The following is a 14393-nucleotide window of genomic DNA, read 5'->3' on the forward strand; positions in this document are numbered from 1 at the left end:
TACGCTAGTGTGGATGTCAGTAGGTGTGCCATGCGAAAATTGACCTAATGTCAAAATAAAATATCTTATCAGCATTTCACTCTTTCAAACTCGTGAAATGTTTGTGCAGCTTTAGAATTCTTGGATGTACAGTTTAGGTACGGCTTAGAAGATGTAGAGGAGTACAGCCAGCACAAAGTAGTCCCCTTGAAATGTCAAGAAATCTAGAGGGATTGTATAGCGGCATTTCGAAACATTTCACTAGCAAACTTCAACTCGCCTCCATTTACTTAAGGTGGTAGGCCACCCTCAAAAGTGGAATATTTCTCACGAGGCCGATTTTTAGTTTTTTTTTCTTTTTGTGGACGCCCGAGCATTCAAAAATATGTTGCAGCAAAAATTATCCTCGTATCGTCATTAGTTTGCAAGTTACAGCAAGTTTTCAATACCCCATGCTCGTACAGCGAAACCGAAACCACATTGTGTTTTTTTCGAAAGTAAGTGTTTTTTCGTCTATAATAATGATTTTTTTACTTTATAAACCTCATTTTGACTGTTACATAGGAGGATGTCATTAAATAAAACTTTGCGTTTTTAATTGTTTTTAAATCCCTAAAAACGGCCACAACGGGGACGCACACATCTTGCAAGCTCTGAAATCTTTACGTTTTACTCAAAATAAGAATTTCCTCCAAATTATGTGACGCAAACTTTCATAACTTTTTTCTCAGTGTGTACTTCGAACTGAAATTTTGTATAATAGTTTACAACATATATATCTGTGCAATGAATTAGAATAAAAGAAATTGATGGAATATTTCTTAATTCACAGCTGATTTTGCAAACAGGTTCAGTTTAAATTCGCTCTTTTTCCCCGTCTTTTTGTTTTTTTGTAACATTACTTCCTTGATATTTACTGCATAATACTTATCCTAGTTCACTACATAGCTCCAACCTTTCGTTGCATAAATGCCAAAGCTTTACTGAATTAAGCCACCCTTAGTCACTATCACGGCTGGCGTGACTACCACTTTTAATACTATTTTTGACAAAGATCACATCCCAAAAAATAAATAATATTTTTTTACTATAAATGCCTGGGTAAGTGAAATAAGACGTGCTTGTTTTGAAGAAAATGTTATTTTAACGCTTAAGTGGCCTACCACCTTAAAGTGTTCGCTTGCTAAGGCAACGTGGCTTCAAATTTGACTGTACTACAAAAAGTCACAGTTTCAACGCAAGGGTGAAGCAATGAATGCGATAGCAACAAGTTGTAGTGTTACACGAAGTGAGGATGGCAGCTGTTTTGCATTCGATCTCGCGTAACTACAAAACGCTGGTGTAAGAGAACACGGCCGCTCCAGAGAGAGATCCTCTCCGCATAGTCACTTCGCGTTGAGAGCGCAGCACGTAGAAGGGTAGAGGAACCACCCGCTGTGATGGCTTTCGAGATAGCGCGCGCGCCAGCGATCGCGACTGCGCCCTTAGATTCAAAGTTGAAAGTTGCTAGACGGGCAGGGTGCTTCCTGTCTGCTTCGACGGCAGGCCTCTCGAGCGGGGTGATATTATCGCGTGCACCCTCCGAGCGACAGAAATGGGCCGGCTCGTTTGATCTCTGCATCGGCCACGTTCGTTGCCCCCGCTCGCGCGCTTTTAACCGCGGTAGAACACACAATGCGCGGGGGATCTTATCAGTTTTCACTACATTTTCACGCATTTTGGTTAATTCAATTTTCTGACCATATTGAACCGCAATTTCAAGCGTATAGCCTTTGGAAATCTTGTGTTTTTCGATTTTTCAAAATTTTCTCACATTTTGATGAATTTGATTTTCTTACCATTTTGAAGCGCAATTGCAAGCCTATAGCATTTGGAAATATTTTAGCTTTCGATTTTTCAAGATTTTAACGCGATAGCGTCAGAGAACTCGTTTTCATAAATTCCGCCGTCGGCTTAGGCGTCGGTGACGGCGTCGCTTGTGAGCGAAAAATCGTCCGTGACCAAAAAATCGAGAAAGATGCAAACAAAAGAAACAATTAAAATCTTCGCTCTCATTGAGGATCGATCCCGCGCCCTTTGCCTGGCCAGAAGGTGTCCTACCACAAAGCCACGATGTTGCTTGCAACTGCTTCGAAAAAAAACAATACATAAATGCCATGTAGTGGAAGGAGTCTCCAAACGCATTTTGTTCGGCAGGTGTCATGACGAAACTCAGCCCATTCGGTGATTTGTAGGCGCATTGGCGAGGCCATCAAACTACGTTTTTTGCTCGACGCCATGCTTCCAAAAAAGCAGGGATATTGCACTCATCGCAGCTAGAAACACACACAAACTTGCAAACAGCTCCAAAAATGGACAACTATGTCCATCTAGCGGAAAACATATCAAGCAAACAGCAAACATTAGATATTGTACTGCCATCTGTGAGGCATTGTGCGAAACATGTCTCAACTACCGCGGCCGCCTGGATCATCGGCGCGCGCGGCAGTGTGCACGCCGATGATCGGCGCGCACACTGCAGATCGGCGCGCGACCGATGATCGGTACACTGTCCATGATGTGCGCGCGACCGGGCAGTGTTTTGTTGAGTTTCCATAAAATGATTTCTGGGGCTATTTTCATCAAAAAGTAAGGCTGTAGACCTCTCTTTTGGTCAAGAATGCGATAGTCTTCAGAAGCTGTAGTCTTCATAATAATGATTCAAATATGTTTTGAAGTGACGTGTGTACCGAGGATTAGACAAACAACCCTAACATTAACTTTTTACGGCTTTGGGCTGCAATAATAGACAGTTATAGTTTAGCGGGCTTAACGGAACAGCGGCCTTACCGGAATACCGGGACCGAAATGCGCATGCGCAGTACCGTAAGTTACCCGTCGCGTTTACCGTACGCACGCTATTTTTCAGTTTTAGCATTACCGTGTTTTCGTGGTTTACGTAGTGTACGTAAAACATGGCGGTGGTTTTGGACGCCCACTTCGAACTGAATTTAGCGTTCATGTGGACGGATCCACTTCTTTCGTAGCAAAATACTGCGCTAAACGGCTTCGCTTGCATTCAGGTAGCTTCGACAACACGGTATTACGGATAACTTGGCGTAGGTTTTGAGATCGCTTCCCATTTCGAACGTCCCTAGGCCTATCTAAAAGATCGGTGTAAACAAGTCTGCAACATGAAAATATTCGCTTTTGGAATTTAGTTCACATTTATTCACTTTTAGTGTCACTAAAAAAAGAAGTCATCTTGCTGCGTGCGGGGATACAGGCGAGCATTCTAGGGTTTGTTCTTTTCACTTTTTTTTAACGCATTCATCCTTCCCTAGGTGGCGCCCCCGTCCCGGCTTGGGCACGTAACGCTATCCCGCTAAACTAAAACACGCTTTCTGCAACCAACGTTTGCGGCACGGTAACGCTATTACCTTTACCCCCGATATCACGTTAACGCTAAACTATAAATGTCTAATGTTCAGACCATCTCGTGAGCACTGTTCGCTGTGCCGCTCAAGTAGCCAATTGGCTAAGATGTTAAGCTCGTAACCGAAAGGGCGGTGGTTCGAATCCCAGTGCGGGCATCGCTATCGAAAAAAGGCCTTAAATCTAGGAATCCTCATGGATGCGATTTCGGCTGGAGGGTTCCCGGATTAAGGGACCCTCCAATCTAGAGTGACCCGGACTTTTATTTCATTCATTTCACTCTTTTTTAATTTCGCCGCTTTATCACAAACCTATATCTTGCACGTTGTTCACCAGTACACTCACCGCAGCGGTGGCGAAACGCTTGGGCGTCTGCTTCCACTACGGGAGGTACCGGGTTCGATCCCCAGGGCCGGCCGCCCACCCAGCGGTTTCAAATGGGTACAACCGGTCTTCGTGGTGGCGCTTCTGTGCCGCAGTGGGCGAGGCTTATGACGCTCGGAGGATTCCCAACGCGCTGCACGGGACCAAGGGTAGCTTCCCGTGCAGCGAACCGGGGGTCCTCTTGTTTGTTCTCCGAACTTAATTTTGAAAAAATAAAAGAAAGATCCAGAGACCTCTTCAAGACCGGCAGGCACCTCTGCTGCATTTTAGGGTGGGTGTGTACATTACTGCAATCATTCGTTACGACTCCAATGGTGGACGCGTAAGTGCGAGCCTCGATACACCCATGACGCCATCATTGTATCCTCGGGTATGTCCGCAGTGCGATTGGAAGCACCAGTCTTTCCGGCACGAATTCTGTTTTGAACCACGGTAACGGCATCATTGTGACGGTTTTCTCTTTCGCATCCCGGCCGCCAGCAGGATTCGAACCAGCGCCTTTTTGGTTGTGAGACGTACGCTTTACCATCTCGGCTACAACAGCACAGGAAATGGCGTTTAGAAGTTGCTCTCCACATTATTCTAGCGCATGCGTGAAAATTTAATGCTGAGCTTCCGTGTCCATCCTAACGTAAGTTCAGAGCGTCATAAATAAAATGCGGTGTCACTTGTGGCCAGAACGGTAAGAATATAGCTTCGGCAATCTTTAATTTCGGGATTTTTGAAAGTTTCGTCGTGATATGATGCAATATGTTTAGTGGAAATTTTGGAATGAAAGGTTCAGCCTGTACTTTGGAAATCTTTAAATGCCCCATTTCTGAGAGTTTCGTCGCATTTTAAAGAAATCGATCTAAGGTTAAAAGAATGTGTCGAATTGCCTGTCTGCTTTCCAGCAAATAAATTCTCCATCGCGAACGAAAAGGGACTAGACTGAGGCGAATAAATACAGGACGAGGCTCCTTTCAACTGAACGTTTCATCACAAAATTCTACATATATATGTTGTAGGAGCCACGCCCTCACTGACTGGCTTCATAGCACCACGTGATGCGCACTAGAGATGCGCGTGGCCCATCCTGTGTACTTCAAATGTTGCCGCCTACGCGTATCCCAGAGAAAGGATCGCCTGGCTCCAAAAAGAACCACACGCTTCCCGGAGTTGCTGTTCGCCTGCTTCTCGCTTCCTGCCTGCCTGCCGTGCTCGCCTTCGGTCGTCCTGCTGACGAGTGAGCGTAAAATAAATTCTTGTCCGTTGTTATGTGAAGCCTGTTTGAGTCTTTGTTTAACTACGTACGGGATGTAGCAAGTCCAACACGCACAACGTTCGCGGTGATAGTTAGGCAGTACCGAAAAGACCATACTTCACTCTTGTTTAAGGAAATATACCTGAACGCATTTGAGGTTATCACGCGCCCTTTGATAAAACGTCGTGGTATGGAAAAGAGCAGCGCATTCGCACTGTTTACAATGAAAAGGAATTGCACAAAAGATTAGTTCCTAAAACCCAGTTTATGTTCAAGCGCTGGCTGGTTCTTTTCCATAACACCACGCTTTTGTATGGGCCGCGTGATCACATAGAACGCGAAATTATTGAAGCATGTTTACATTTATGCCAGTACTGTATGTACGCCATGACTATCACATTTGAGGAAGGAAGTTGATTTCTTGATATATTTCATCTAATTTTTGGTTGATGTGGACACACATATATACGTCACTATATCTAACAAAGACAGCATTCTGTGCAACGTTAGCGCTCGTACCATTTTAGTGTTTCTCATGTCGACCTGCTTTGTTGATGCTGCACAATTTCTTTGCCAATTTTAGGGTCTTTTCGGACGAAAATAGTAAGCCTACAGCCTATAGAAATCTTGTATTTTTCAAGTCTTCATATTTTTGTCGTATTCTGATGAATTCAATTTCTAGTCCATTTTAAGCGTAAAGAGCAAGCCTTTATCCTTTGAAGATGTTGTGTTCCGATTTTTGAAAGTTTCATCGCATTCTGATGAATTCGATTTCGAGACCATTTTCAACATAAATGGCAAGCAAATAGCCTTTCGAAGTCTTGCATTTTTCGAGATTTCATTTCTTCTTCTTATTCTAAATAATTAGACTTTGAGACCATTTTCAACCTATATGGCAAGCCTATAGCTATTGGAGTGAGTGAGTCAGAACTTTATTGTGGTCCAAAAGTGGCAGAAGCTGAACGCGACTGGAGGTCCCGCTAGCTCAGCCAGGTGGCTCCACCCAGGAAGGTGCCGGAAGCTGGAGCCTCTCGGCGATGTCCCGGGCCCTCTGCACTGCCAGGAGTTGTTTGTTGAGGTCCATGCTGCGCATGGCAGCCTCCCAGGAGGGTTTGTCCGATAATCCTGACCCCGAATTAAAGGGGCACAGCCAGAGCATGTGTTCGAAATTGCAGTGGTCGTGATTACAGTGCTGACAGTGAGGTGAAAAGTCTGGATCGATTCTGTTTAGCATGGCTGGAGTGATGTGTTTCGATTTCTTAAGGTTTCGTTCGTATTATGAAGATGTCGATTTCTAGGCCATTTTGTAACCTAAAGGGCAAAGCCTATAGTCTTTGCAAATGTTGTGTTTCGATTTTTCAAAGTTGCGTCGTATTCTATTAAACACGATCTTGAGACCGTTCTCAACCAAAATGGCAAGCCTTTGGAAATGCTGCATTTTGCGGGTTTTCCAGTTTTCTTCGTATTGTGAGGAATTCGATTTTGAGAGCATTTTTAACCGAAATAGCAAGCCTATACAGCCATTTGGAAACTTGTGTGCTTTGATTTTTCAAGGTTTCAAGCTAAATGGCAAGCCTATGGAAAACTTCTATTTTCGATTTTTCGTAGTTTCGTCGTATTTTGATGAATTCGATTTCGAGACAATTTTCCGCCTAAATAGCAAGCCATTGGAAATGTTGCATTTTTCTAGTATTTCCGTTTTCTTCGTATTCTGATGAATTCGTTTTTGAGGCCATTTTCAAGCTAAATGGCAAGCCTATAGCCTATGGAAAACTTCTATTTTCGATTTTTCGTAGTTTCGTCGTATTCTGATGAATTCGATTTCGAGGCCATTTTCAGCCTATGCCTTTGGAAATGTTGCATTTTTCTAGTATTTCCGTTTTCTTCGTATTGTGATGAATTCGTTTTTGAGACCATTTTCAACTTGAAAGGCAAGCCTATAACCCATGGAAAACTTGTATTTTCAAATTTTTGTAGTTTCGCCGTATTGTGATGAATTCGATTTCGAGACCATTTTAAACCTAAGCGGCAAGCCTATAGCCTTTATAAATCTCTTTTCTTTTTTTGATTCCTCAGTTTCCTCGAAATTTGGTGAAATATATGGTGTGAGCGTATTTTCAACCAAGAAAGCAAAGCTATAACCTTAGCTATCTATAGCATTGCGACTTGGCAAAATTTTGCTGAATCTCCGTAAAATAGTGGCGAGGGCTAATTTTCATCATACGGTAAGGCTATAGGCTTCAATGACATGTTTCATAAAGTTGCAACGATACTTAAAAATAGAGGAATACAAGATCTATAGAGGATATAGCCTTCATCATGAATGACAGCAATAATATCTTGAACGGGTACTCGTGCCGAGGCTTGGACAAACAACCACAGCGTTAAATTTCAGGATTATGGACTGCAATAATGTACAGACCAACTTATAAGCACGCTCGCTGTGCCGTTCCAGTAGCCGAGTGGCTAAGGCGTTAAGTTCGTAACCGAGAGGGCGGTGGTTCGAATCCCAGTGAGGGCATTGCTACCAAAAAGGTAAGGCTATAACTCTCGGATTTGTTACTGGATGCGATTTCGGCTAAATGGTTCCTGGAAGAAGGGACCCGCAACCTAGAGTGAACCTGACTTTTATTTAATTCATTCCACTCTTTTAAATTTCGCCACTTTTTCACGAAACCTATATCTTGCACTTTGTTCACCAGTACCCTCACCGCAGCGGTGGCGAAACGCTTGGGCGTCAGCTTCCACTACGGGAGGTACCGGGTTCGATCCCCAGGGCCGGCCGCCCACCCAGCGGTTTCAAATGGGTACAACCGGGCTTCGTGGTGGCGCTTCTGTGCCGCAGTGGGCGAGGCTTAAGACGCTTGGAGGATTCCCAACGCGCTGCACGGGACCAAGGGTAGCTTCCCGTGCAGCGAACCGGGGGTCCTCTTTTTTGTTCTCCGAACTTCAATTTAAAAAAAATAAAACAAAGACCCAGAGAGTGCTTTTGAGGCGCGGCAGGCGCCTCCACTGCATTTAAGGGTCGGTGTGTACACAATTGCAACCATTGTTTGCAAATCCAATTGTGGGCGTGTCAGTGCGTGCCTCGATACACCCATGACGCCATCGTTGTATCCTGAGGAATGCTGGCAGAGCGATTTGAAACACCAGTTTTTGGATATACGAAGTGGGTTTCAGCCACGGTAACCGCGTCACTGCGGCATGGTTTTCCGTTTTTTTTTTTCTTTTTTCAATGCGGCCGCGATCGGGATTCGAACCAGTGCCCTTTCGGTTCTGAGCAGAACGCTTTACCATCTCGGCCACAACCACGGCACGGGAAACAGAGTTTAGAAGTTGCTCTGCACATTATTGTAGTGCATACGTGTAAATTTACCTTTGCGCTTTCGTGTCCTTCGTAACGCAAATTCAGACGTTCATGAAGAAAATGTGGTGTCATTTGAGACCAGAACGGTAAGAATATAGCGTCCGGCAATCTTTATTTTCGGGATTTTTGAGAGTTTTGCCGTGATATCCTGGAATGTGTTTTGTGGAAAATTTGGACTGAAAGGAGAAGCCTATAGCCTTTGGAAATCTTTAGATGCTCCATTTTTGATAGTTTCGTCGCATTTTAAAGAAATCGACATTAGGGTTGAAGACTGTCGAATTATCTATCTGCTTCGTAACACATAATTCTCGAGCGCGAACGAAAAAGGACTAGATGAGGCACAAAGATACAGGACGAGCGCTCCTTTAAGCAGAACGTTTCATCACAAAATTGGACATATATATGTTGTAGGAGCCACGCCCTCACTGGCTGGCTTCATAGCACCACGTGATGGGCACTAGGGATGCGCGTGGCCCATCCTGTGTCCTTGAAATGCCTTCGCCTTCGCGTTTGCCAGGGAGAGGATCGCCTGGCTCCAAGAAGGGCCACACGCTTCCTGGAGTTCCTGTTCGCCTGCTTCACGCTTCCTGCCTGCCTTGCGCGCCTTCGGTCGTCGTGCTGACGAGTGAGCGTTAAATAAATTAATCTCCCTTGTTATGTGAAGTCTGCTTGAGCCTTTGTTTAAATACGGACGGGATGCAGCAAGCCCAACACGCACAATGTGCGCCGTGACAGCGATGGCCTACCGAAAAGACTATACTTCCTTCTTGATTAAGGAAATATGCCTCAGTGCATTGAAGCTTATCACGCGCCCGTTGAAAATACGTCGTGGTATAGAAAAGAGCAGCGCATTCACACTGTTTGCGATGAATAGGAATTGCACAAAAGATTAGTTCCTAACACGCAGTTTATGTTCACGCGCTTGCTGGTTCTTTCCATAAGACCACGCCTTCGTATGGGCCGCGTGATAACCTTGAGCGCGAAATTATTGTAACATATCTTTTACCTTTATGCAAGTGCTGTATGTACGCCATGACTATCCCAATTAAGGAACGAAGTTGATTTCTTCATAAATTTTGTCTGATTTTTGGATCATGTGCGCACACATATATGCGTCACGATTTCTAAAGGGAAGACAGCATTCTGTGCAACGTTAACGTTATTACCATTTTGGTGTTTCTCTTGTCAACCTGCTTTGTTGGTGCTGTACAATTTCTTTGCCAATTTTAGGATTTTTTCGGACGAGATGGTAAGCCTACAGCCTAAAGAAATCTTGTTTTTTTTTCAATATTTCATAGTTCCATCGTACTCTGAAATTCGATTTCGAGACTATTTTCAGCTAAACAGCAAGCCTCTCGAAATGTTTTGTGTTCCAATCTTTAAATGTTTCATCGTATTGTTATGAATTAGATTTTCAGACTATTTTCAAACTATATGGCAAACCAATAGCCTTTGGAAAACTTGTTTGTTTCGATTTCTCAAGTTTTCTTCGTATTCTGATGAATTCGATTTCTGGACAATTTTCAACCTTAAGGGTAAGCCTAAAGGCTTTGCAAATATTGTGTTTCGATTTTTCAAAACTTGCGTCGTATTCTGTTGAATTCGATATTCAGGCCATTCTCAACCGAAATGGGAAGCCTGTACGCTTAGGAAATCTCGCATTTTTCGTGTTTTCCAGTTTTTTTCGTATTCTGTTGAATTCCATTTTGAGACCATCATCGACCTAACTGGCCTTTGGAAATGTTACAATTTTCGAGTTTTCCCAATTTTCTTCCTATACCGATGAATTCGATATTGAGACCATTTTCAACCTGAATGGCAAGCCTTATAGCCTTTGGAAAACTTGTATTTTACGATTTTTCATGGTTCCTTGTATTCTAATGAATTCGATTTCGAGACTATTTTCAACGTAAACGCCAGGCCTGTATGTAGCCTTTGTAAGTGGTGCATTTTTCGAGTTGTTCAATTTTTTTCATATTCCGATGAATTTAATTTCCAGACCATTATCAACCTAAACGGCAAGCCTATACCGTTTTCAAAACTTGTATTTTTCGATTTTTCAAACTTTCCTCCCATTCTGTTGAATTCGATATCGAGACAATTATCAACCTAAATAGCAAGCCTTTGGAAATGTTGAATTTTACGAGTTTTACCAATTTTCTTCGTATTGTGATGAATTCCTTTTTTAGACCATTCAACTTGAATAGCAAGCCTACAGCCTATAGAAATCTTGCATTTTCCGATCTTTCGTATTCTGATGAATTCGATTTCGAGACTTTCTTCGACCTCAACGGCAAGCCTATAAGCCTTTGGAAATCTTGCATTTTTCGAGTTTTCCAATTTTCTTAGTAGTGCGATTAATTCGATTTTAAGGACAATTTAAAGCTGAATGGCATGCCTATAGCCTTTGGAAAACTGGTATTTTTCGATTTTTCAAAGGGTTCGTTGTTTTCCGATGAATTCGATTTTGAGACCATTTTCAACCTGAACGTCAACCTATAGAATTTGTCAATCTCCTTCTAGAGATTTCTCAGTTTTGTCGAAGTTTGATTAAATATATGGTGTGAGCGTATTTTCAACCAAGAAAGCAAACTATAGCCTTAGCTAATCTATTGCTTTTCGACTTGGCAAAGTTTTGCTAAATCTCCTTTAAAATAGTTGCGAGGGTTAATTTTCATCAAATAATAAGGCTATAGGCCTGCCTTTTGGTCGAAAATGCTTCAATGACTCTTTTCATAAGAGTGCAACACTTAAAAAATTGAGAAAGACGAAATTCATTGAGGCTACAGCCTTCATCATGAATGATATCAGTAATATTTTGAAGTGGTACCTGTGCCGAGGCTTGGACAAACAATCCTAGCGTTAAATTGTTAGGATTAGGGGCTGAAATAATGTACAGACCAACTTATAAGCGCGCTTGTTGTGCCGTTCCAGTAGCCGAGTGACTAAGGCGTTAAGTTCGTAACCGAGAGGGCGGTGGTTCGAATCCCAGTGAGGGCATTACTACGAACCAGGTAAGGCAATAACTCTCGGATTTCCTAAGGAACGCGATTTCGGCTGGAGGATTCCTGGATTAAGGAACTCTCCAATCTAGAGTGACCCTGACTTTTATTTCATTCATTCCACTCTTTTAAATTTCGCCGCTTTTTCACGAAACCTATATCTTGCACGTTGTTCACCAGTACCCTCACCGCAGTGGTGGCGAAACGCGTGGGCGTCAGCTTCCACTACGGGAGGTACCGGGTTCGATCCCCAGGGCCGGCCGCCCACCCAGCGGTTTCAAATGGGTACAACCGGGCTTCGTGGTGGCGCTTCTGTGCCGCAGTGGGCGAGGCTTAAGACGCTTGGAGGATTCCCAACGCGCTGCACGGGACCAAGGGTAGCTTCCCGTGCAGCGAACCGGGGATCCTCTTTTTTGTTCTCCGAACTTCAATTTAAAAAAAATAATAATAAAAATCGAGAGATCTTTTGAGGCACGGCAGGCACCTCCACTGCATTTAAGAGTCGGCGTGTATACAATTGGAACCCTTGCTTACAAATCCAATTGTGGGCTTGTCAGTGCGAGCCTCGATACACCCATGACGCCATCATTGTATTCTTGGGAATGCCGACAGTGCGATTCGAAGAACCAGTCTTTCCCGCACGAATTTTGTTTTGATCACGGTAATGACACCATTGTGAGGGTTTTCTCTTTCGCATCCAGGCCGCCAGCAGGATTCGAACCAGCGCCCCTTTAGTTGTGAGACCAACGCTTTACCATCTCGGCTACAACAACAGCAAAGGAAAGGTGTTTAGAAGTTGCTCTCCACATTATTCTAGCGCATGCGTGAAAATTTAACGCTGCGCTTCCGTTCGATACTTTTTTAAGTTCCGTCGCATTTCAACGAAACCAATGTATTGCGCCTTGTTTACCTGTACACTCATCTGAGTAGTGGCGATACGCTTCGGCGTCAGCTTTCCATACGGGAGGTACCGGGTTCGATCCGTAGTGCCGGCCGGCCACCCAGCGGTTTCCAATGGGCACAAGCGGGCTTCGGGGTGGTGCTAGAGTGCCGCAGTGGTGCGGAGCTTACGATGCTTGGAGGACTCTGCACTTGCTGTATGGGAGCAATGGCCACGTCCCGTTCAGGGAACGGAGGGTCTTCTCTTTTCCGATCTCAGATTCAAGTTAGAAAAAAAAAAAAATAAAGACCAAAGGCGGTTCTTTTGAGGCCTGGACGGCAACTCTACTGCGTTTAAGGGCCAATCGCTGAGGTATTGCAGCCCATGCTTACAAATCCATCATTCTGAAAGAATCATTCTATGCTCAGCATCACCGGCATTGCGATACGAAGCACCCGTTTTTCATGTACGAACTGGGTTTTAGCCATGGTCAAGGTATCGCTGCAGCATGTCTTTTCTTTTTCTCTGCGAGGCCAACAGCGAGATTCTAACCAGCGCCCCTTCGGTTGTGAGTCAAACGCGTTACGCTCTCGGCTACAACAACGAGGCAGGACAAAATGTTTTCAAGTTGCTCTGCGCATTATTGCCGCGCATACGGGAACCTTAACCGCTGTTTGTGCGCTTAGCAAATGCAGAGCTTCCAAACTAAATTCTTGTGTCATTTGGGACCAGAAGCCTAAGGCTATAGATTTCTGGAAATATTTAATTTCTAGATTTTGAAAGATTTCGTCGCGTTCTGATGATATAAATTTTGTGTGAATTTTTGGCCTATAGGGTAAGCCTATGGAAATTTTGAAGTTGTCTGAATGGAGGGTAGAAGAATGTCTGAGTTGTCTGTTCAGTTCTGTAGCAATGAAGTCATGTAGCGCGTACATGGAAGGACTAGATGAGGCGCGTACAGGACGAGCGCTGGCTTTCTCCTGGACATTTCATCGCTAAATGCTAGATATATATGTTGTAAGAGGCACACCGTCATTGACTGGCTTGATAGCAGCACGTGATGCGCAGTGACCGAGGGGCGTGTTCCATACTGCGCCCTTAAAATGTGGCCGCCTTCACGTAGCACAGGGAAGAGGATCGTCTGGCTCCAACAAGAACCGCACTTTGCCTCGAGTTTGCTGCTCGCCTGCTTCTCGCTTCCTGCCTACCCTGCCTTGCGCGCCTTGGGTCTTCGTGAAATAGCTTACCGTGACAAAGCTTGCGACGGGAAGCAGACAGGGGGGGGGGGTCCAGCACCGACTCTCCACAACTAACGCCTCTGATCAATAAATACTGAGCTGGCACTTCAACGCTAGTGCCCTAACCCTTTGTAGGACAGTGGTACAATTGTAATCACTTTTTCACTACGTTTGAAACACTCACAATAAACAAACGGCCCAAACTGGCGCCGCTTTTTCTGGTGGTGCCATCTACCGAGGTATTGAAGAAGGTTATCACGAGTTTATTTCGCTAACACATGCGGCGCGGACAGCAAATTGGATTTCGCGCGTTCCTTGATTACCGCTGGCTATCGGCTGTTGTCGCCTAAATGATCGCCTTGAAAGCTTTGATTGAACATGCCTGTGAAGTGTCCTATTTTACCCAATTACTAAACGGAGCCTAGTGACTCACTTTCAATATCGAAAGAGGTTTTTGCTGCGCTTGTTGTTGACTTTTCTTCAACGAACCATTCTCGGGCTTTATTTCGGCTGGTGGTGTTAGCCCTACCAGGAGAGCTATCGCACCGGTAAGGTTGCACAAACGCAGTATTTCCATTTTCATTGTAGCACGGGTTTTATTTCCAAACGCAGCACCGATCGCAGTCCGCTTTAGGTGCAGTTATAATTACCGCAATCGTGAAGTCGCGTTGGTTCATATATACCTGTCACAGGTCACCTTCGAGTGTTGGAGCCGTAATTGCACATCAGCTGTCAGTGCAGCAAATATCAAGTTCCGCAGCGCATTGTATGCTTGAAGCATTTCTAAAAGTAAACAGCCCCCTTTAATTTGTAACTAATGTGCCTGCTCAATTTTTTTTTTCATTTCATATCCCCCGAGGACAGCGGTACATATATCTACCACTTT

This window comes from Rhipicephalus sanguineus, chromosome 8 (assembly GCF_013339695.2).
Source record: "Rhipicephalus sanguineus isolate Rsan-2018 chromosome 8, BIME_Rsan_1.4, whole genome shotgun sequence".
NCBI classification, from domain to species: Eukaryota; Metazoa; Arthropoda; class Arachnida; order Ixodida; family Ixodidae; genus Rhipicephalus; species Rhipicephalus sanguineus.